Raw genomic sequence first — 21,544 nt, forward strand, 5'->3', positions numbered from 1 at the left:
GACAAAGAGAAAACAAACACGCAGCTGAAACACAAGGACCTCAACTTGACAAGGTCAAGGTCACCGTAGCTCTATAAAGAGCTTATATATTGATACTGGAAGGAAACAACTCAGTGCACCAGTAGGATTGTCCCATTGCTTTGTAATCAAAGTTCAATAGCCAAATGGCTTTCACAATGGTCCTGTTTTAGTTTTTGTTCAATTTATTAATACACAGGGTAATAGAATTTTGGCTATGGGAGAAGTAGTGACATTGCGGTAATGTCACTAGATAATAATCCAGAGGCCGAGGCTATTATTTTGGGACACTGTTCAAATCCTGCCAGGGCAGCTGGTGGAATTTAAATTCAATGAATAAAAATTAAAGCCATTCTCAGAAATGATGAGTCTGAAACTGTAGTCAATTGTTGTAAGAACCCATCTCATTCATGAATGCCCTTCAGGGAAAGAAATCTGCTACATGTAACTCCAGACACAGAACAATGTGGTTGATTCTTAAATGCTCTCTGAAATGGCCTGGCAAGTTACTCAGCTCTACCAAACCATTACAAAGTGAAGAAGAATTGAAAACGGTCAGACTATCCAGTATCGACCTAGACACCGAAATGACAATGGCACACCTACACCTGTCAATTATTGGTGAGGACCCTACACCTGTCAATGCTGCAAGGTCCTCACCACTAACATCTGGGAACTTGTGCCAAAATTGGAAGAACTATCCCACAGAATAGTCAGTAAACAGCCTGACATAGTCATACTCACCAAATCATCTCAACGCAAATGTCCCTGACTCCTCCATTGCCATCTCTGGGTATATGCTGTCCCACCAACAGGACAGACCCATCAGAGGTGGCAGCATAGTTGTATACAGTCAAGAGGGAGTTACCCCAGGAGTCCGCAACATCAACTCCAGACCTCAAGAAGTTTCATGGCATCAGAATCAACATGGGCAAGGAAACCTCCGATCACTTACCACACCACCATTCCATGCTCACTCCTCAAGTGATGAATCAATACTTCTCCACGTTGAGTACCAGTTGAAAGAAGCACTGAGGGTGGCAAAGGCATATAATGTATTCTGGATAGGGGCCACAATATCCATCACCAACAGTGGATTGGTAGCACTACTACTCACTGAGTTGGCTAAGCCCTCAAGGATATAACTGCGAGACTGGTTAGAAGATGTGGGACCAACAAGAGAGAAAAACCTACTTGACTTCATCCTCACCAACCCACCTGTCACAGAAGATAGTAGTGACCATTGCACAGTCCTTGTGGAGACGAGGTCCCATCTTCACATTGATGATACCATCCATTGCTTTTTGTGGCAGTGCCGCGAGGCTGAATGGGATAGATTTTGAACATATCTAATTACATATCCACTTGGTACTGTGCATCATTGTCAGCAGCAGAATTGTATTCAACCACAATCTGTAACCTTATCGTCTGGCATAACCCCCACTCCACCATTACAACCAAGCTGGGGATGAACTCCGGTTCTCTTAGTGCAGGGGTGCATGTCAGGAGAGGCATCAGGAATACCTGAAAATGAACTTCTAACCTGATGAAGCTGCAACACAAGACTACTAGCGTGCCAAACAGTGGACGCAATATACAATAGACAAGCCTAAGTATTTCATAACCAACAGATCAGATCGAAGATCTGCAGTCCAGCCACCAGTCATGAATGGATAGTTGATTGGATAGGTAACTGGCTATCTAACAGAAGACAGAGGGTGGTGGTGGATGGAAAATTTTCGGACTGGAAACCGGTTACCAGTGGAGTGCCACAGGGATCAGTGCTTGGTCCTCTGCTATTTGTAATTTTTATAAATGACTTGGAGGAGGGGGCTGAAGGGTGGATCAGTAAATTTGCTGATGACACCAAGATTGGTGGCGTAGTAGATGAGGTGGAGGGCTGTTGTAGGCTGCAAAGAGACATAGATAGGATGCAGAGCTGGGCTGAAAAATGGCAAATGGAGTTTAACCCTGACAAATGCGAGGTGATTCATTTTGGTAGGACAAATTTAAATGTGGATTACAGGGTCAAAGGTAGGGTTCTGAAGAATGTGGAGGAACAGAGAGATCTTGGGGTTCATATCCATAGATCTCTGAAGGTTGCCACTCAAGTGGATAGAGCCGTGAAGAAGGCCTATAGTGTGTTGCCGTTCATTAACAGGGGGTTGGAGTTTAAGAGCCGTGGGGTTATGCTGCAACTGTACAGGACCTTGCTGAGACCACATTTGGAATATTGTGTGCAGTTCTGGTCACCTCACTACAAGAAGGATGTGGAGACACTGGAAAGAGTGCAAAGGAGATTTACCAGGATGCTGCCTGGTTTGGAGGGTAGGTCTTATGAGGAAAGGTTGAAGGAACTTGGGCTTTTCTCTTTGGAGCGGAGGAGGTTGAGAGGAGACTTGATAGAGGTTTATAAGATGATGAGGGGGATAGATAGAGTGAACGTTCAAAGACTATTTCCTCGGGTGAATGGAGCGGTAACTAGGGAGCATAACTATAGGGTTCATGGTGGGAGACATAGGAAGGATGTCCGAGGTAGGTTTTTTACTCAGAGTGGTTGGGGTGTGGAATGGACTGCCTGCAGGTATAGTGGAGTCAGAAACTTTAGGAACATTTAAGAAGCTATTGGACAGGCACATGGAGTACTTCGGGATGATAGGGAGGAAATAGCTTGATCTGGGTTTCAGACAAAGCTCGGCACAACATCGTGGGCCGAAGGGCCTGTTCTCTGCTGTACTGTTCTATGTTCTATGAATGGTGGTGGACAATTTTAAACAAATATTTAATATCCTTACCCTAAAGGATGCGGGATTGCATTTACAATACAATCTTTGTAAAGCTGCATTTACAACCATCTTTGGCCTAAAGTGCGGAGAAGATTCCAATTTTGGCCTCCTCCAGAGATGTCCAGTATCTCACATGCCAGTCTTCAGCCAATTCAGTTCACGCCACCTGATATAAGTAGTAACTAAAGATATTGCAAAGGCTCTGGGCCTTGACAACATTCCAGCAGCAGTGCTAAAGAGATGATCTCCAAAACAATCTTTGTCACTAGCCAAGATGCTCCAGTACAGCTACAACACTGGCATCTGCCGGAACAGGTGGAAAATTGTCCATGTATGTCTTGTTCACAAAAAGCATGACAAATTCAATCCTACCAATTACCCCCCCATCAGGTCTAACCTTGAGTGTCAGTGAAGTGATGGAAGGAGTCATTTGAAGAGCTATTAAATAGCACTGACACAGCCAGTACATGCTCACTGATGTTCTGCTAGGACTACTCATCTCCTGACCTCATTACAGTTTTGATCCAAGAACACGGACAGAAAAGCTGAACTCAAGAAGTGAGATGACAGTGAATGTCTTTGACATCAAGTCAGTATTTGACCGAGTGTGGTATCAAGGAGCCTGAGCAAAACTAAAGTGAATGGGATTCATGGAGAAAATTCTCCACTGGTTGGAGTCATACTTGGCACAAAGGAAGATGGTTGTATTACGAGAGGTCAATCATCTCATTTCCAGGACATCTCTGCAGAAGTTCCTCAGGGTAATGTCCTAGGCCCAACCATCTTCAGCTGCTTCATCAATGACCTTCCCTCCATCATTAAGTCAGGATATTCGCTGATGATTGCACAATGATCAGCACCATTTGCAACTCCTCAGATACTAAAGTGGTCTTTGTCCAAAAGCAGCAAGACCTGGACAATGTTGATGCTTGGGCTGATATGTGACATGTATCATTCGCACTACTGACCACCTTCAAGTTCTCCTCCAAGCCACATAACATCCTGTCTTGGAACTATATCACCGTTCCTTCACTGTCACTGGGTCAAAGTCCTGGAATACCCTATGTACAGCACTGTGGGTTTACCTACACCACTTGGCAGTTCAAGAAGGCAGTTCACCACCACCTTAAGAGGAAGTAGGGGTGTGCAATAAATATTGATCTAGCCAGTGATGCCCACATCCTATAAAATAATTTTTTAAAAATCTTCCCAAAAGGTTATGGATTCTCGGACAACGAGAATTTAAGGGTGACAGAGATACATGTTTGTTAGGGTTATGGCGTTAAGGTGGGTAAATGTAATTGAGGGACAAATCAGACATAGAATCAGAGATGAGTTACAGCTGAGAAGGAGACTATTGGCTTGTCATGTCCACGCCAGCTCTCAGTAAGAACTCATCTAATCTCACTCTGCCTTTTCCCCATAGCCTTGCAAATTATTTTCTCTTAAAAATGATCCAATTCTTTCTTTGAAAGCCATGATTGAATTTGCCACCATCACATTCTCAGCAGTGCATGGCAGATCCTAATCACTTATTGAGTGATTACAGTTTTTCCTCATATTACCATTGCTTATTTTGCAAATCACTTAAATCTTTGCCCTTTGGTTCTTCATCTTTCCACCAATGGGAACAGTACCCTACCTACTCTGTCCAGACACTCCATGATTTTCAACACCATTATCAAGTCACTCCTCCCCCTTCCCTCCAAAAGGACCCTCCGGGTTTGTCAATTTATCCATGTAACTGAAGTTTCTCAGCCCATTCTTGTAAATGTTTTCTGCACGCTCTTCAATACCTTCCCATCCTTCCTTAAGTGCAGTGTCCAGATTTGGACGCAATGTCCCAGTTCAGGATAAACCCTTATCTTAAAGATAAAAGCAAAATACTGCAGATGTTGGAATCTGAAACAAAAACAGAAAATGCTGTAAAATCTCAACAGGTCTGACAGCATCTGTGAGGAGAGAACAGAGCCAACATTTGGAGTCTGGATGACCCTTTGTCAGAGTGAGTATCTTATAAAGGTTCTATAATTTCCTTGCTTTTGTACTCAATGGGTGGAATTTTACCATCTCGCCCACCACAGGAATTAAAACAGGCGGGACATGGACCATACAAAGGTCCATTGACCTCAGGTGGGATTTTCCAACCTTGGAGAGAGTCTGCAGATAATGCATTGGATTTATCAACTTTAGAGACATTAGCTTTATCAGCGGCAGAAAATGTCTCTCTAAAACCCAGGATCTCAAATGCCTAATTAACTGTTTTCTTAACTCTCCGTACCATCTTCAACAATTTGTGCACACATATCCCCAGGTATCTCTGCTCCTGCACCTCCTTTAAAATGGTAACCTTTATTTTATATTGCCTTTCTTCTTGCTTGCTATTATGAAGTTTGAAATTGTGCCCTGCACACCCAAATCTATTGCCAGAATTTTACCACCTCGCCTGCCCGAGGCTCATAAGATCCTGCTTGAGGCCAATAGAGAATGCTGTTCCTGTATGTCGATAAAATTCCGGCACGTCATTATTATAGATGAAGAAGCGCAGCAATCCAATGGTAAACCTTTGGATACCTCCTCCTGTCTGAAAAAAAATTGTTTCTCGTCTCTCAGAGAAATTCGTTTGCTGTGGTCCTTTTTATTCCATGGGCTTCTCCTTTTTAGGCAGTCCCTTAGGTTCGAGGATGATCTGCTTTGACACTGGCTTGATAAATTCTAAGATGGCTGATAAATTCAGTGCATTATCTGCAGCCTCTACTGCATATGGGGCAGCTGGTGCTTGAAAGGTTGGGCAGATGGCTTGTTTGGAAGTTTGTATACTCCCTCCAATGCCTCAACTTTGCTCCTGCAGGTTTCCAATTAAGTAGCTCAATGTGTTTGGTGCATTCCCAAATGAGCCTTTGCCATTTTGGTCACTCACAAACTAAAGTTTCCCATGAGTCTGTGGGGCTTAAGTTCATCACTGATGCATCGATGACCTCTCCAAAGAATTTCTGCCATCCTCCTGGGAGTCTGTTGCTATGAATGAGTTGAGCAATTGCTCCGGAGTCTGGTCTCAGATATACAAGCGACATTTCTGGCCCAGTGCAGCTGAATTTGAGTGATTCGCAGCTCAAGCTAAACTTTGCTGAGAAACCTGTCATGTGGTGCTTTCTAAAATGCCTTTTGAAAATCCCGGTACACCACATTATCCTCATTAACCATCCACGTTGCTTCAAAAAACTCAAATCAAATTCGTTAACCATGATTTTCCCTAAAGAAATCAGTGCTGGTTTTCTTTCATTAATCCACATTTAATTCTGTCCCAGATTATCATTTTTAGAAGTTTTCCCACCACTGAGGTTAAACTGCCTGGATGCATATGGTTTTGAGCCATTCCAGATGATCAGCCAGTATTGTAGTGCCAAGTCTGGTGTCAAGTTTGAAGTGGAGATGCCGGCGTTGGAGTGTCAAGTTTGAAGTCAGTTTTAAAGCCTTTAACTTCCATAGTGACTGACCCAAAAGTCTTGTTTGTGATCCCTTAGGAAATCTATATTCTCATTTCTTGCTTTATTCACAATTTCTTGAATTGTCAGCATTTCATAGACATTCTCTTGCCTTCTTCCTTCGATTCTTTTTTAGATTTACAGAACTGCATCAAGTGTCTTGTCTTTCCACATTGGAAATACTCTGTACCCCCTACTAGGCAATCTTGCTGCAGCATAAGCACCTCAAGATGGCTTTTGTAGCGTTTCCAGCCCTTTTGCTCATTTTGGCAAGTTTTAGTGTGGGTGTGGATGCCACTTTTGGGCCTAACCACCAGAGTTATCCAAAGCCTTGGTATTTTGACAGATTATTGCCCGAATGTGCTCCCTAACTTTGACCTGTCACGTATATAGAACCACTTTGGGTTGAGGAATGCAATGAATGCTTTTAGAACATTTTCAAAGTCTGAAAAGAGCTCCTCTCTGCCCTGTGTCAGGAGGACATCAGAAATAGGCGAACTAACCTGGCATGCAAACCCAACACTTCTCAATAGTGTTGGAAGTGTTCATTCCACAACTCCCAACGTTGGCTCCTCTGTGGACCTTGAAGATTTTTGAACGGCTGCGGAAAGGTCAGTGACTGCTCGACTGGCAGTTGGATTGCTACTGATTATCAGTTTGCTCTCATCAAGGGAAGTATTCTTATTCTTCCTTTCAAATCTTTTTTCCACCTTTTTCCTTCGGGAAAAAGATACAAAAGTCTGAGGTCACGTACCAACCGACTCAGAGGTAGAGGTAAAGACTCAAGAACAGCTTCTTCCCTGTTGTGCTGTCAGGCGTTTGAATGAACCTTGCATTAAGTTGATCTTTCTTTACACCCCAGCTATGACTGTAAGACTATATTCTGCACTCTCTCGTTTCCTTCTCTATGAACGGTATGCTTTGTCTGCATAGGCGCAAGAAACAATACCTTTCCCTGTAAATACATGTGACAGTAATAAATCAAAAATCAAATCAAAGAATTTCTCTTCCAATTTCTCCTTGTAGATGTGTTACCAATGGCACCAAATCAGTGTTAGATTGATGTCTCTACCTCTGCTACCATGTTTTGTGGCTTACTTCATGGCCTAATTTATACTGGGAGGGGTTCCCTCTATGCATGGGGCCTTATGTTTGACTCGGGTAGATTTCTTCAAAATTATTTTATTTGCATGATAACCTACTCGTTAAGTGCATCTCTCGTGTGTGCACTATTCCATCGTGTCCTTAGGATCTCCAGCACATGACTCTGATGTCACTTTTATGTCATGATACACATCAACATCTCATGAGCACAACTATTAACCTACTGTGCTACAACAGGTACAGACAAAGCCCTAAGGCTGACCTGGAAATCTAATTGTCACTCAAACAACAACAAGAGTGATGTTTGGTGAGCATCCTGACAGAAATATCAAACTTTTTTTTGTTGTTCTCAAAGGAATGGGCAGCTTCTCTCTGGAAGGACCAGCTGGTAAGGTGGCTGTTTGGAACCCCCCAGCCGCTAATCTTCATTGTTTAATATCAGGTTAATTTAAAATAACATTTTTGGCCAGTCTGTGCCCACAAATAAATATCCTATTGGTTGCCTGAGGCTTGGCATTACCAAATTCAAAACATTGGACGTAAGATGATCCAGTGCTGGAATAGACATGGACCCACTGAAAGTTGGACTGCCTGGCACAAAACCAGAAGAATGGCCAACCTACTGGGTTCGCTACATTCCGCCTGCAGGATCTCATCCCCCTTTCTCCCTCTGCTGACTACACATCCCCTGACCAGATTAATTCAATGGTTGAATAACTTAGTCATGTTCCCATGTTCCAAATTAATTGGTAATCTCCGTGATAATTTATCTGGCCAATTTCTTCTCATTGATTATCTTTTAAATTTTAGATAAATTTCCTTTGTGAACTTACATGCTTACTTTTAACATTTAGGGCCCTATTTTACCATTTTGATTCCAAGAGCTGGGCAGACTTGAAACTGAGTGTTTCAGATCCGACTTTTAGTCCTGTTCTTAGGCGCCCCCATACGCACTCTGCCTGCAAAAATATCAGCGATTCCGAATCAGCCGACCCTCACTGATGAAGCGCCTGATTCAGACTTTTATTCAGCAGGTCCATTACGGCGCGGTTCCGGATTGGCAAATGTGGTGGTAAAGGGGGAAATGCTGATAAAGTTGGGCGGGCAGTTCATTAATTCAATTTAAATGCATGCAAATGCATTTAAATCCCCGTTGCGCCCGTTTTGGGCGTGAAGCGGATCGCCATCATTCCCGGGTTTCGGTAAAGTGGCGATCTGCGCGGACGCGGGTGCGGATCGTGATGATGGCCTCTCACCCGACTTTACCACGTTTTCGTGCCCGAAATCGGGCGTGAGGCAATGGTAAAATAGGGCCCAATGTTACCATGGTTAAAATGACATCGTTTTTTGCGGTTTCACCTGTGTCCCTTTAAAAACATTGATATACGAATGTATTAAAATAAGGGATTAAAATGTTTTTAACTTCATTAAAGTCCCCTGATTTCCAATTTAATTCTTATCCTCACTATAACATCACACTCATATCTGCATCAAAGTACCTTTGGGCATTCTTTCAATTTAGCTGACACAAGTTAATGGAGACAGTTCTTTTCATGGGGTATTTTCTCCGTAACCAATTATTTCCTGGGGTCTGTCAATAAGAATATATTTAAATGCCAGGGCTAATGAAATTACTGAATGAGGACAATCTGCATGATTTTATTTTGGTCACAACATTTTAAATTAGCAGGGTTCAGTTTCAATTCTGTGGAATAGTCGCTGAATGAACAGAGAGTATTGACATATGGAACAAACTTCTCTGCTTTCAAGGTTTGGACTTGGATGAAGATTTCCAAATAGGTCCTGTCTCTGATAAATAGTATCTTGAATTTACTGACACATCTCATCCAATATTATTGTCAAATGCATTCTATTTGAATGCATTTGCAATTGATGATATGTTTGATTAGAGCCTGTAATTCATATAGTAGATATCCCAGCAGGTGGTAGTGCCTGAATGTTTATAGAATACTGAATTTGTGGCATTCAATTCGCTGAACATTTTGCATGCAATTCTCATTACCTATGTAAAAAGTGATTAGCATAATATCCTATGCATCTGATTTCACTTGAACTCTAAATTTCTTAATGGACAACATGAACATGACTGCTGAAAATTTAACTTTGCCGATGAACTTTCAACTTAAGGCAATGTTTAGTTACAATTTTAACTGCAATTGTTCCACTTTTAGCTTCATATTAGAAGAGTACTCGACAATCACGAATACAAATGATAAGTTTAGAAAATTCTCAGCACACTTGGAAACAATTTTCCTGTTCTGCCCAACATATAATAAATTTCACACTCATCTCCACATGATTTCATCTTCATTCGAGAACCCACTTCCAATTAAATAGTATCGAGTAGATTTAGATTGTCACCCATGATGCAATATTTCACAGGCCAGGAGTATAGATAGCGCATTTCCAGGCCTCGCACCTTTGATTTGGAAATCAAGCTAAGAGTTACCTCAACCCTTGAAACTCAGGGAAACTCAACCCTTTTGGTCCACTTTCCAACTTGTGACATAGAACAGAGAACTGAAAAAAGGGATAAATTATTTATTAGCTATCGAGCAATGGTTTCCATTTGTGGGTGAGCCCAGATCAAGGGTTATAAACATAAGATCGCCGTTAATAAATCATAGAAAGAAGTTTAAAGGGATTTCTTTACACAGTGAGAGTGGTGTAAGAGTGGAATTCACTGTCATATGGAGTGTTTGAAGCAGAAAGAGCAAATGGCTTTAAGTTGAGGCTTACTTTATCCCAGATAGTGTTGAACTTCGAGAGTATTTTTGGAATTGCACTCATTCAAACAAGTGGAGAGTATTTCATCACACTCCTAACTTGTACCTTATAGGTGGTGGACAAGCTCTAGGAATGCAGAGGTGTTATTCACTACAGAATTCCCAGCCTTTCACCTGCTTTTGTGGCCACAGTATTTATATGGCTGGTCCAGTTCAGTTTCTGATCAATAGTAACCCCAGGATGTTTTTGGTGGGGATGGTAATGCCGTTGAATGTCCAGGGGAGATGGTTAAATTCTCTCTTGTTGGAGATGTGCATTGCCTGGCACTTGCATAACTTGTAGCTTCACCAGGTTGACAGCTCATTTTAAGCATGGCTGATGCTGTTCCTGGTATGCTCTCCTGCACTCCTCATTGAACTAGAGTTGCCACCTTGGCTTGATGGTGACAGTGTAGTGAAAGATATACGAAGTCATGAGTACTCAGACTTTGGTTGAATTCCACTGCTGCTGCTGAAGGTGCACGAATACTTTTTTTAAAAATTCATTCATGGGACATGGGCGTTGCTGGCTGGCCAGCATTTATTGCCCATCTCGAGTTGCCCTTGAAAAGGTGGTGGTGAGCTGCCTTCCTGAATCGCTGCAGTCCATGTTCTGTGGATTGACCCAAAATGCCGTTAGGGAGGGAATTCCAGGATTTTGACCCAGCGACTGCGAAGAAACAGCAATATATTTCCAAGTCAGGATGGTGAGTGGCTTGGAGGGGAACTTGCAGGTGGTCGTATTCCCAATTATCTGGGAACAGATAATTGTCCGAGATGGAAGGGGTTGTGGGTTTGCAAGGTGCTGTCTAAGTATCTTTAGTGAATTGCTGCAGTGCATCTTGTAGATAGTACACACCGCTGCTACTGAGTGTCGGTGGTGGAGGGATTGAATGGAGGCACCACTCATGGATGCCCAATTTTGATGTTAGATTGTTTTGACTCTATCCCATTTAGCATGGTGGTAGTGGCACACCACATGAGGGACAGTATCCTCATATGAATCTGGGACTTTGTATCCATAAAGACTGTGCAATATTCTCCCATCAGTACTCTTGTGGACCGATGCACCTGTGACAAATGGGGGGTGGGGGTGGGGGGGTCAAGTATGTTTTTCCCTCCTGTTGGTTCCCTGCTGCAGTTTGGAAGATACATCCTTTATGACACAGCCTGTTCATTCAGTGGTGTTACCAAGCAACTCTTGGTGATGGTCTTTGAAGTTCCCCACCCTGAATACATTCTCTGCCCTTGCTGCCCTCAGTGCCTCTTTCAACTATTGTTCAACATGGAGGAGTGATGGTAATCAGCAGGAAGTTTCTTTGCTCCTGTTGGCATGAGATTTCAGGGGCTCCGAAGTCAATGTTGACTCCCAGGGCAATTTCTTCCTGGCGGTATAGCACTGTGTCCCTGCCTCTCATGCACAGCAGGTATACCCAAGGATGGTAATGGTGGAGTCCGAGTTACTCATTATAGGTATGGTTCAGTGAGCATGTCTATGTCAGGCTGTTGGCTTGATCAGTCTGTGAAACATCTCTCCCAATTTTGGCACAAACCCCTCAATATTTGTGAGGAGGACTTTACAGAGTATGGTGTGCCATTGTCATTCCAGGTGCCTAGGTTGATGCTCATCCCGTTTCTTACATTTCTGCAATGGTTTGGTATAACTGTATGCCTTGCTCAGCTATTTCAGAGGGCAGTTAAGAGTCAATCACATAGTTTGTGTTTGGAATATCCTGTAGGCTTCGGTTATATCTCTCACCACCTGGTTATCTTGAAGAGAACACTCACTCCTATTGCCTCCCTTTCACCTTTAAAGTATACAATTAGCTTCTATTCTTCCACTTCTCTTATCCCTTAATACACTCCCCTCTGAAGGTAACAAGAGGCCTCCTTGTCCCTTCCCTCTCCTCCTTCCTCAATCCTGTATCCCTTTCCTTGCCACCATGTGTCCCAGCAACCTAACACTTCCTGTCCTCTTTAATTTTCATTTGCAGCCGAAGCACCTAACCAGCTTTCCAACAATAAGTTGGGAATCAAGCAATTTGTTTTTAAGATGTTTATAGCACTATGTTCCATTCATTGGGCCCGATTTTACCATTGCGTTGCACCCTTTTTCAGGCGCGAAAACTTGATAAAGTTGGGCGTAAGGCGAATAGCACGATCTGCGCCAACGCCAATTCCCCCTTTACCAAGGCCCGAAAATGGATGCAATTGGGACAGCGCCCAAAATGGGCGCGACGTCAATTTAAATGCATTTGCACACATTTAAATTGACTTAATGGGCTGCACGCCCAAACGTACCAGCATTTCCCCCTTTACCATCGCGTTCGCCCGTCCAGATATGGCTGAAAAAGACCTGCTTGGCAAAAGTCTGTTTCAGGCGCTCCAGCTTTTGAAGAGGTAAGTTCAGAGCTTCCGGCTGCTCTCTGACTCAGATCGGTGGTGGGGGGGGGGGTCGTGGAGCAGGGAGGCCAGATCATTCTCTGGTGGGCGAGATTGGGGAGGGGGGAGGTGAGGATGGAGGCCAAATTGTTCTCTGGTGGGGGAGAGGTGGGTGAGGAGGAGGGCCAGATGGATCTCTGGTGGGGGGGGGTCCACTGCCACTCTGCGGGTGATCGGTGAGGGGTTGCGAAGAGGGGGTCCGCTGCCACTCTGCAGGCGATCCGTGGGGGGGCAGGGGGGGGAAGGGAGGCAGGGGGTCACATTCGGTCTGGGTAGCAGGGGGAGGGGTGGGTGGATAAGGGGGACGGTTATGTTGTGGGGGTGGGACAATGTCTGTGGGGGCCATATCTCCCATTTTATGCGGCCTGGGAGCGATGTGGCAGGGCAGCGGTTTTCAAATTTATTTTACTGCGCATGCGCAGTTGAAGACTCCCATTGGAGCAGCAGCGTTTCAGGTGTGAGAAGCCCCGCCCACAGTGCGATTCAGACTCGCAACTTTTTTTTCAGGCTGAGTGCGGATGGAGGTGCCTGTGAACAGGTTTCCGAGTCGGATCTGAATCATGCCCAGATTCAGCACTAAGAATCAAAATGGTAAAATCGGGCCCACAGTTCCAAAGATATTTTAAAAAACAAATTGCTGGCTGGAGGCAGAGTGTGGTGACAGGGAATATGAGGAAGAAAGATAGGATGTGAGGATTGTTGCAGGCATGGACTGGTGGCAAATAGCTTGACCGGAATGGCACAATGGGCTAGCATGGGAAATGGGGAGAAAGTGGCCACAGTCCCAAGCTAGTGAGTGAGCCCTGCGAGATTTGACAGGCCTTGGGAAAGGGAAGCCGATAGGAAGGGGGAGAGAAAATGATCTGTCCAATAAAACACAGATGGTAGCAATGAGAAATGAAAGTGACAATTAAAACAAAACCCTGAGGGGGAAGACTGGCTGGCATAAATTCAGGTTAAAAAACCAATAAATAAATCGCAACATTAGATAATGGAGCAAATAGACAAAGCTCAGAGAAGCAATAGCGCCATCTCGTGACAGGCAACTATAATGACACCTTAGTTGAAAATAGCACCCAGATCTGCCAGAAATTAACGTGACAAAGGGGACATGAATGCCAGATCCAGAATTTTTATTACAGGTACAAGACTGATGTCCAGTGCAATTGCTAATGGATTCTGAAGCCTTATTAGGAAAATAAAGCCAACCAGGATCAGCTGATAGTGAAGTGATGAATTTGGATAATATTTACACAAAAAAATGCTGGAGCTGTGTAGAGCAGAGGGTTAATCTAAAATGGACCAATTTTAAAGGGAAAAAGATAGGGGGAAACTTAGACAAAAGGTTCATAATTAAAGAAGGAGCTCTGATCAAAAATCAAAAAAATAGTTACAAGGTATATTGCAAAATGTGAGCAATAAACCAAGGGAATTAATTTTACATGAAATTCTAGTCTCTAGCATTTAAAAAGTCTGATTATAAACTAGATAAGAATCAGATACAATACATGCAGACGAGAGAGAAAATTTGCCACCTCTGCACAACTTTTCCAAAGGTGGCTTCTCAGGGATGACAGCCACCCACCTAGTAGTGGTGGGCAGTCAATAAGGGTGATTAAGCAGGTACAGAGAAATCTATTGCAATTTGTCAGAAGCCCATGGGCCGTACACAGGTTCAGCACCTCATGGAAGCTGATGAGCTATTGTCTATAGCAACAGACATTAAAAAGGGAATCAGAAAAGAGGAAGTCAAGCATGGTCAATGACCTACCATACTTTTAGCAGATCTCTCAGATTGGGAGTGCTGAGAGAGGGAGGGAATGGGATTTATAGTGGGGTTCATTCTGAGCTGCAATGAGTGCCACATTCATCTCAGCATTCCATGGGCAGTCCATTCCCATGCGAGGGTCAGCACTGCCTCAGGGAACTCTGACACACAGTCACACATTTCCTTTGCTGGTCCACAAGCACCTGTTTATTTGTGGCCCTCGAGGCTCGGCATCTCCAGCCAGGGGTTGAGCTTGGCTGGAGCGTTCCTCTGTCCTTTGATAGGCACTGCCAGATCAGACATTGCCTCTATCATCTGCTCCTGCTGATGACGTTATGACGTGACAAGACGAGAGTATATGGTGTTCCGACTGATAGAGTGTCGATAGAGGACTGGCTAATTAACAAGAAAGTCAGAATAAATGTGCCATTTTCAGTTTGGCAAACTGTGACTAGTGAAGTGTTGCGGGGTCAGTCCTGGGACTCAACTACTTCGGACTTAAAAGGAAAGTTCAACTGTATTGGAGCCAAATTTGCTGATGATACAAAGGTAGGTAGGAAAACAGTTGTGAGGAGGATACAAAGCGTTTATAAAGGGATATCAACAGGTTAAGTGAGTGGGCAAAAAATGACAAATGGTGTGTAATGTAGGAAATATGAGGCTGTCCATTTTGGCAGGAAGAATAGAAAATTTTATGAGGAAAGATTAGACAGGTTGGGCACGTATGCATTGGAGTTTAGAAGAATGTGGGATGATTTTATTGAAATGAATAATTTCCAAGGGAAATTGACAGGGCGGATACTGGGATGGTTCCTCTCAAAGAATATCCTAGAACTGGGACACAGTTTAAAATTAAGAGATTTCTCATTTAAAATGGAGATGATTCGTTGTTTTTTTCTCACAGGATGGAGGGAATTTGGTGAAGATGACAGAATGTGCTCCTTTCCTTTTCTACTTTTCCTCAGAAAGAAGAACAGCAGGCAGCATTGGTAAGTAAGACCTAGTGAGTATTTCTACTGTCCTTAATTTGCAGATGACACAAAGATAGATAGGAAAGGAAGCTGTGAAGAGAACATAAGGAGTGAGCGCAAAACTGGCATATGGAGTACAATGTGGGAAAATGTAAAATTACATATTTTGGAAGGAACAATAAAAAAAGCACATTATCTGAATGGTGAGAGATTTCAGAGCTCTGAGGTGCTGAGGGATCTGGGTGACATAATGCATGAATCACAAGAGATTAATATGCAGGTACAGCAAGTAATTAGGAAAGCTAATAAATGTGTACATGTCCCTTAACAGTAATCACATGCTTGAGTGGCATAGAAAGGAAGGAATAATGGGAGTTATGACAATAATCATGGAGGATTTTAATTTACACACTGACTGGAAAAATCATGTGGACAAAGGTAGCCCAGATGAGGAGTTCAGCAAATGTTTTTGGGAGTTTCTTCGAGCAGACATTGAAGAGCCAACCAGAAAGCAGTCCACACGAGACCGGATATTGTGTTATGAGACAAGATTAATTAATGGCCTCATAGTGAAGGCCCCCTCGGTAGCAGCAAACATAATGGGCCCGATTCTCCCATCGCAACGTGCTAGTTTTTTTGTCACGTCGGCCATTTCATGGGAACGCATGTGCGTCTCCCATCGCCAGAGAGCAGGTGCAGTTGAGACCACGCTGGAAACCGGCAGGAACACCAAGTAAGTGATTTTAATCTTTTTAATGTAATTTAAATGTCATTATTGGGCCCGGGACTGAATTCTCCGGGCCCAATAGCATCTCCCACACCGCCACACCACATTTCACTCGGCGGGGTTTAGAGTAGCTCCCCACATTCGGGGAACTTGCGAGAGATCCCGCTGGAGTGAAGGGGAGGCAATCAGGGCCCCCTCGGGGTTGGTGGCAGGGGGTGATGCTCCCTGGGTATGGGCATCCTGGCAGTGCCAGCCTCTTCCCCCTGGCACTGCCCAGGGGGAACCTTGGCACTACCCACCAGGCATGGGGCAGTGCCAAGGGGTTGGGGCCTATTGTGGGCGGGACCATCGGTAGGGGTTGGTGAGGGTCCCACTGTCACTCTGGATTGGAATCTGGTTGGGACTGGAGAGAGGCCAGTGATTGGGGCGGGCTGGAGGGGGGTGGTTTGCCAGAGGTGTTTGCCTCCCAGGGGTGTCTGCCTCCCGTGGGGGGTGGTCTGCCAGGGTGGGAGGGGTCTGGAGGTTGGGGTGCTCCCGGACTGGGGAAAGTTGAAGCTGGCCCGGAAATGTTCATGGAGGCTGCAATCAGGCCGTGGAGTGTTGGGGGGCAACATTGCGAGGGTCCCAGGTTGGCCAGCGATCGAGCTGGCCAGCAAATGGGAGGCTGACAGATCGGGGTCCCTGCGCATGCACAGAGGCCTGGAACTGTCCGACTCTGACGTGAATTGGCCCCGCCCCCCGAGCTTTTAATGATATTCACGATTGTGACCTCTGCAGTGCACAGAGTGTGGGAGATTCGAGTCTGAACTCCCACTCGAAAAACAATCGTTATTTACATCATTGTTCCCGCCAATTCAGCACTTAGTATTTTTTTGGGAGAATTGGGCCCAAGGATTGAATTTTACTTTGAGTTTTAGGGAGAGAATGGGTCTAAAATTAATATTTTAAACTCAAGTGAAAGCAATTATGAGGGCATGAAAACAGAGCTAGCTAAAATGAACTTGTAAATAAGGTTAAGGGATAGGTCAATAGTGACACAGTGACAGGCATTTAAAAGAATATCTCAGAATACACAGAATAGACAAATTATAATGAGAAATAAAAATTCCAAGGGGAAAAGTTAAAGATAGGATCAACCTGAAAGAAAAAACATATGATTGCACAAGATGGAAGTCAGAAGATTGGACAGAATATAAAACACAGCAAAGAATGATTAAGATTAATAAAGGAGGGAAAAAAGTACGAGAAAAAGCGAGCAAATAAGATCAAAGCATGAAGATTCTCTGTAAATATTTAGAGTTAACTTTGAGCATTGGTCCTATAGAAAATGGGTCTGGAAAATTAATAATGATAAATGAGGAGATGGCAGATGAGTTGAATGGGCATTTTGCACCAGTCTTCACAATAGAGAATAAAATAATAACATCCCAGATATCGCTGTAAATCAGGAAATAAAGGGAGAGCGAAATGCAGGAAAATTACATTCACCAGGGAAGTGGCATTGAGCAAATTGCTGGAGCTGCGGTTGACAAGTCCCTGGGTCCTGATGGATTTCATCCGAGGATCTTAAGAGAAATTTCTAGTGAGATGAGTGATGCATTGGTTTTAATTTTCCGACATTTAGTGAAGGTTCCATTCATTTGGAAAATAGTGAATTCAAAAAGGGAGGGAGACAGAAAGCAGGAAATTACAGGCAGGTTAGCCAAACATCTGCCACAGGGAAAAAGTGAGAAGCTATTATTCAAGACATTAAAGCAGGGCGTTTAGATTAATTCCAGGTCATCAGGCAGAGTCAACATTTTGAGAGAGGGAAACCATGTTTAATCAATTTATTAGAGTTCTTTGATGAAGTAAGATGTGCTGTGGATAGAACATAGAAATACTACAGCACAGTACAGGCCCTTCAGTCCACAAAGTTGTGCCGAACATGTCCTTACCTTAGCGATTACTAGGCTTACCTATAACCCTCTATCTTACTAAGTTCCATGTACTTATCTAAAAGTCTCTTAAAAGACCCTATCGAATCCGCCTCCACCACTGTTGCTGGCAGCCCATTCCACGCACCCACCACCCTCTCAGTGAAAAACTTACCCCTGACATCTCCTCTGTACCTAATCCCCAGCACCTTAAACCTGTGTCCTCTTGTGGCAACCATTTCTGGCCTGGGAAAAAGCCTCCGACTATCCACTCGATCAATACCTCTCAACATCTTATACACCTCTATCAGGTCACCCCTCATCCTTCGTCTCTCCAAGGAGAAAAGGCCGAGCTCACTCAACCTATGCTCATAAGGCATGCTCCCCAACCCAGGCAGCATCCATGTAAATCTCCTCTGCTCCCTTTGTAAGGCTTCCACATCCTTCCTGTAATGAGACAAACAGAACTGAGCACAGTACTCCAAGTGTGGTCTGACCAGGGTCTTATATAGCTGCAACATTATCTCATGACTCCAAAACTCAATTCCTCGATTGATGAAGGCCAGTACACCATACACCTTCTTAACCACAGCTGCTTGGAGCGTGCTATGAACTCAGAACCCAAGATCCTTCTGATCTTCCACTCTGCCAAGAGTCCTACCATTAATATTATATTCCGCCATCCTATTTGACCTGCCAAAATGAACCACCTCACACTTATCTGGGTTTAACTCCATCTGCCACTTCTCCACCCAGTCTTGCATCCTATCAATGTCTCGCTGCAACTTCTGACATCTTATCTTAGAATCTTAGAATCCCTACAGCACAGAAAGAGGCCATTTGGCCCATCGAGTCTGCACCGACCACAATCCCACCCAGGCCCTACCCCCACATGTTTACCCACTAATCCCTCTAACCTACGCATCCCAGGACACTAAGGGCAATTTTAGCTTGGCCAATCAACCTAACCCACACATCTTTGGACTGTGGGAGGAAACCAGAGCACCCGGAGAAAACCCACGCAGACACGAGGAGAATGTACAAACTCCACACAGACAGTGACCCAAGCCGGGAATCGAACCCAGGTCCCTGGAGCTGTGAAGCAGCAGTGCTAACCACTGTGCTACCGTGCCGCCACATCCCTCCACACTATCCACAACACCTCCAACCTTTGTGTCATCAGCAAACTTACCGACCCATCCCTCCACTTACTCATCCAGGTCATTTATTTTTTTAAAATCACAAAGAGTAAGGTTCCCAGAACAGATCCCTGGGGCACTCAACTGGTGACCAACCTCCATGCAGAATATGATCCATCGAAAAAGGGAACCGGTGGATACTGAACCTAAGAATTCCAGAAGGCATTTGATAAGGTGTCACATTAAAAGTTAATGCGGAAAATAAAAGGTGATGGTGGGGGTAAGGAGGGAAGTGATGTTAAATATTGGCTTGGATAGAAAATTGGCTGGCTCACAGTAAACAGAGGGTAGGCAGAAATGGGTTATTTTCTGGTTGGTAAGATGTAAAGAACGGTGTGCCACTGGGATCAGTACTGGGGCCTCAAGCTTTTAAAATTTGTATAAATTACTTGGATGAAGTGACCAAAGGTATGGTTGCTGAATATGCTGATGATACAAAGGTAGGTAGGAAAGTGAGATGTGTGGAGGATATAAGATGGCTGCAAAGAGATAAAGATGGTTTGTGTGTGGGCAAAGATCTGACATGGAGTACAACATGGGAAAATACAAAATTGTTCATTTTGATTGGACGAATAAAAAGAAACATAGTACATAAATGACGAGATTGCAGAGCTCAGAAATACAGAGGAATCTGATGTCTTAGTCATGATTCACAAAAGATTAATTTGCAGGTACAGCAGGTAATTAGGAAAGCAAATAGAATGTTATTGTTTAGTGTGAGGCGAATTGAATACAAAAGTAGGGATGTGATGCTTCAACTGTACAGGGCATTGGTAAGATCACATCTCGAACACTATATGCAGTATTGGTCTCCTTATTTCAGGAAGGATGTAAATGTATTGGAAGCAGTTCAGAGAAGGTTTGATGAAGTAATACTTGAAATGGGAGGGTTGGACAAGCTCAGCTTGTGTCTGCAGGGGTTTAGAAGAATAAGAGGCAGCTTATTTGAAGCATATAAGATTCTGAGGGATCTTGACAGGGTGGATGTGGAAAGGATGTTTCTTCTTATGCAGGAATCTAGAACTTGGGGGTCACTGAAAATTAATAAAACAATTGAACACTACAAAAGCCATCATGAATTCAATCGGTCAAGTTCTATGTCATTATGACTATATGTTTGCCATTTGGGCATCTTGCATTAGGGAGAGAAACAAACTATTCAGCTATTCCATTCTCCACTCCCCTCAAGACACCAGATGAAGCTTTTTGGAATTTTAAAATGGCCTTTATTCAAGCTGTAGCTCAGCAAACAGCTTTCCACAATGTGGTCTACTGATCCCCAGAACAAAGGAATACAATGGTAATTATATCTTTAGGCTCAGCTGCAAGTAATTAACATGTATAAATCAAGATTGCACACTCATTCAAAAGTAATCAATATCCAATCCTAACTAATAGTTCTGATCACTTCTTTCATTTCCCACAGTGTGTTTAACCAATTACAACTACTCTACACTTGCCTAATTACAATATCCAATCATTAACATGGCACATACACAGAGCTATATTATCAATAAATACATGCTTATGGTCCTGGACTGTCTGGCACCTGGGTATTTCTTTTGGTACCAATCAAGTAAACAAACTCAAACTAACTTAGGGACAAAATTAAAAGGAGCAGCTCCCTAAAAGGAGGGGCAGCAGCTCGAACAAAAAACAAAGTCAAAAGAAAACTGCAAACATCAAATTAAAATGTGATTGTCGCAGTCTATTCTCCACCCCAGCCCCTGCGGTGCCCAGCGGGCACGGAAGGCGTCAACTGCACCCGCAGACACTGCATGTTCCCTCTCCAGGGACACCTGGCCATGAATATAGCCGCGTTAGAGGGGCAGAGAGTCGGGATGGACGACCCCATCAATCGCCCGCTGCCCGGACCTATTGATAGCTCGCCTTGCCAGGCCCAGGAGCAGGTTCACGAGGAAGTCATCCTCCCGACCCGCCCCCCTCCGCACCAGGCTGGCACCCTGGGTAGTGACTTATGATTCATATCAAAACACACTGCAGTCTTGGGCTGTCATCAGAACAGTAAGAAGTCTCACAACACCAGGTTAAAGTCCAACAGGTTTATTTGGTAGCAAATACCGTAAGCTTTCGGAGCACAGCTCCTTCGTCAGATGGAGTGGATATCTGTTCTCAAACAGTGCAAACAGACACAGAAATCAAATTACAGAATACTGATTAGAATGCAAATCTCTACAGCCAGCCAGGTCTTAAATGTACAGACAATGTGGGTGGAGGGAGCATTCAACACAGGTTAAAGAGATGTGTATTGTCTCCAGACAGAACAGCTAGTGAAATTCTGCAAGTCCAGGAGGCAAGCTGTGGGGGTTACTGATAATGTG

The 21,544-nt window shown here is 43.9% G+C and overlaps 1 protein-coding gene across 1 annotated transcript in view; it reads right to left on the reverse strand.

The window, feature by feature from the left end:
• Positions 1-21,544, reverse strand: part of LOC144487335 (uncharacterized) — a 57,621-nt gene that overhangs the window by 33,631 nt on the left and 2,446 nt on the right. The window lies entirely within an intron of this gene.

Source organism: Mustelus asterias, unplaced genomic scaffold (assembly GCF_964213995.1).
Source record: "Mustelus asterias unplaced genomic scaffold, sMusAst1.hap1.1 HAP1_SCAFFOLD_740, whole genome shotgun sequence".
Lineage (NCBI taxonomy): Eukaryota > Metazoa > Chordata > Chondrichthyes > Carcharhiniformes > Triakidae > Mustelus > Mustelus asterias.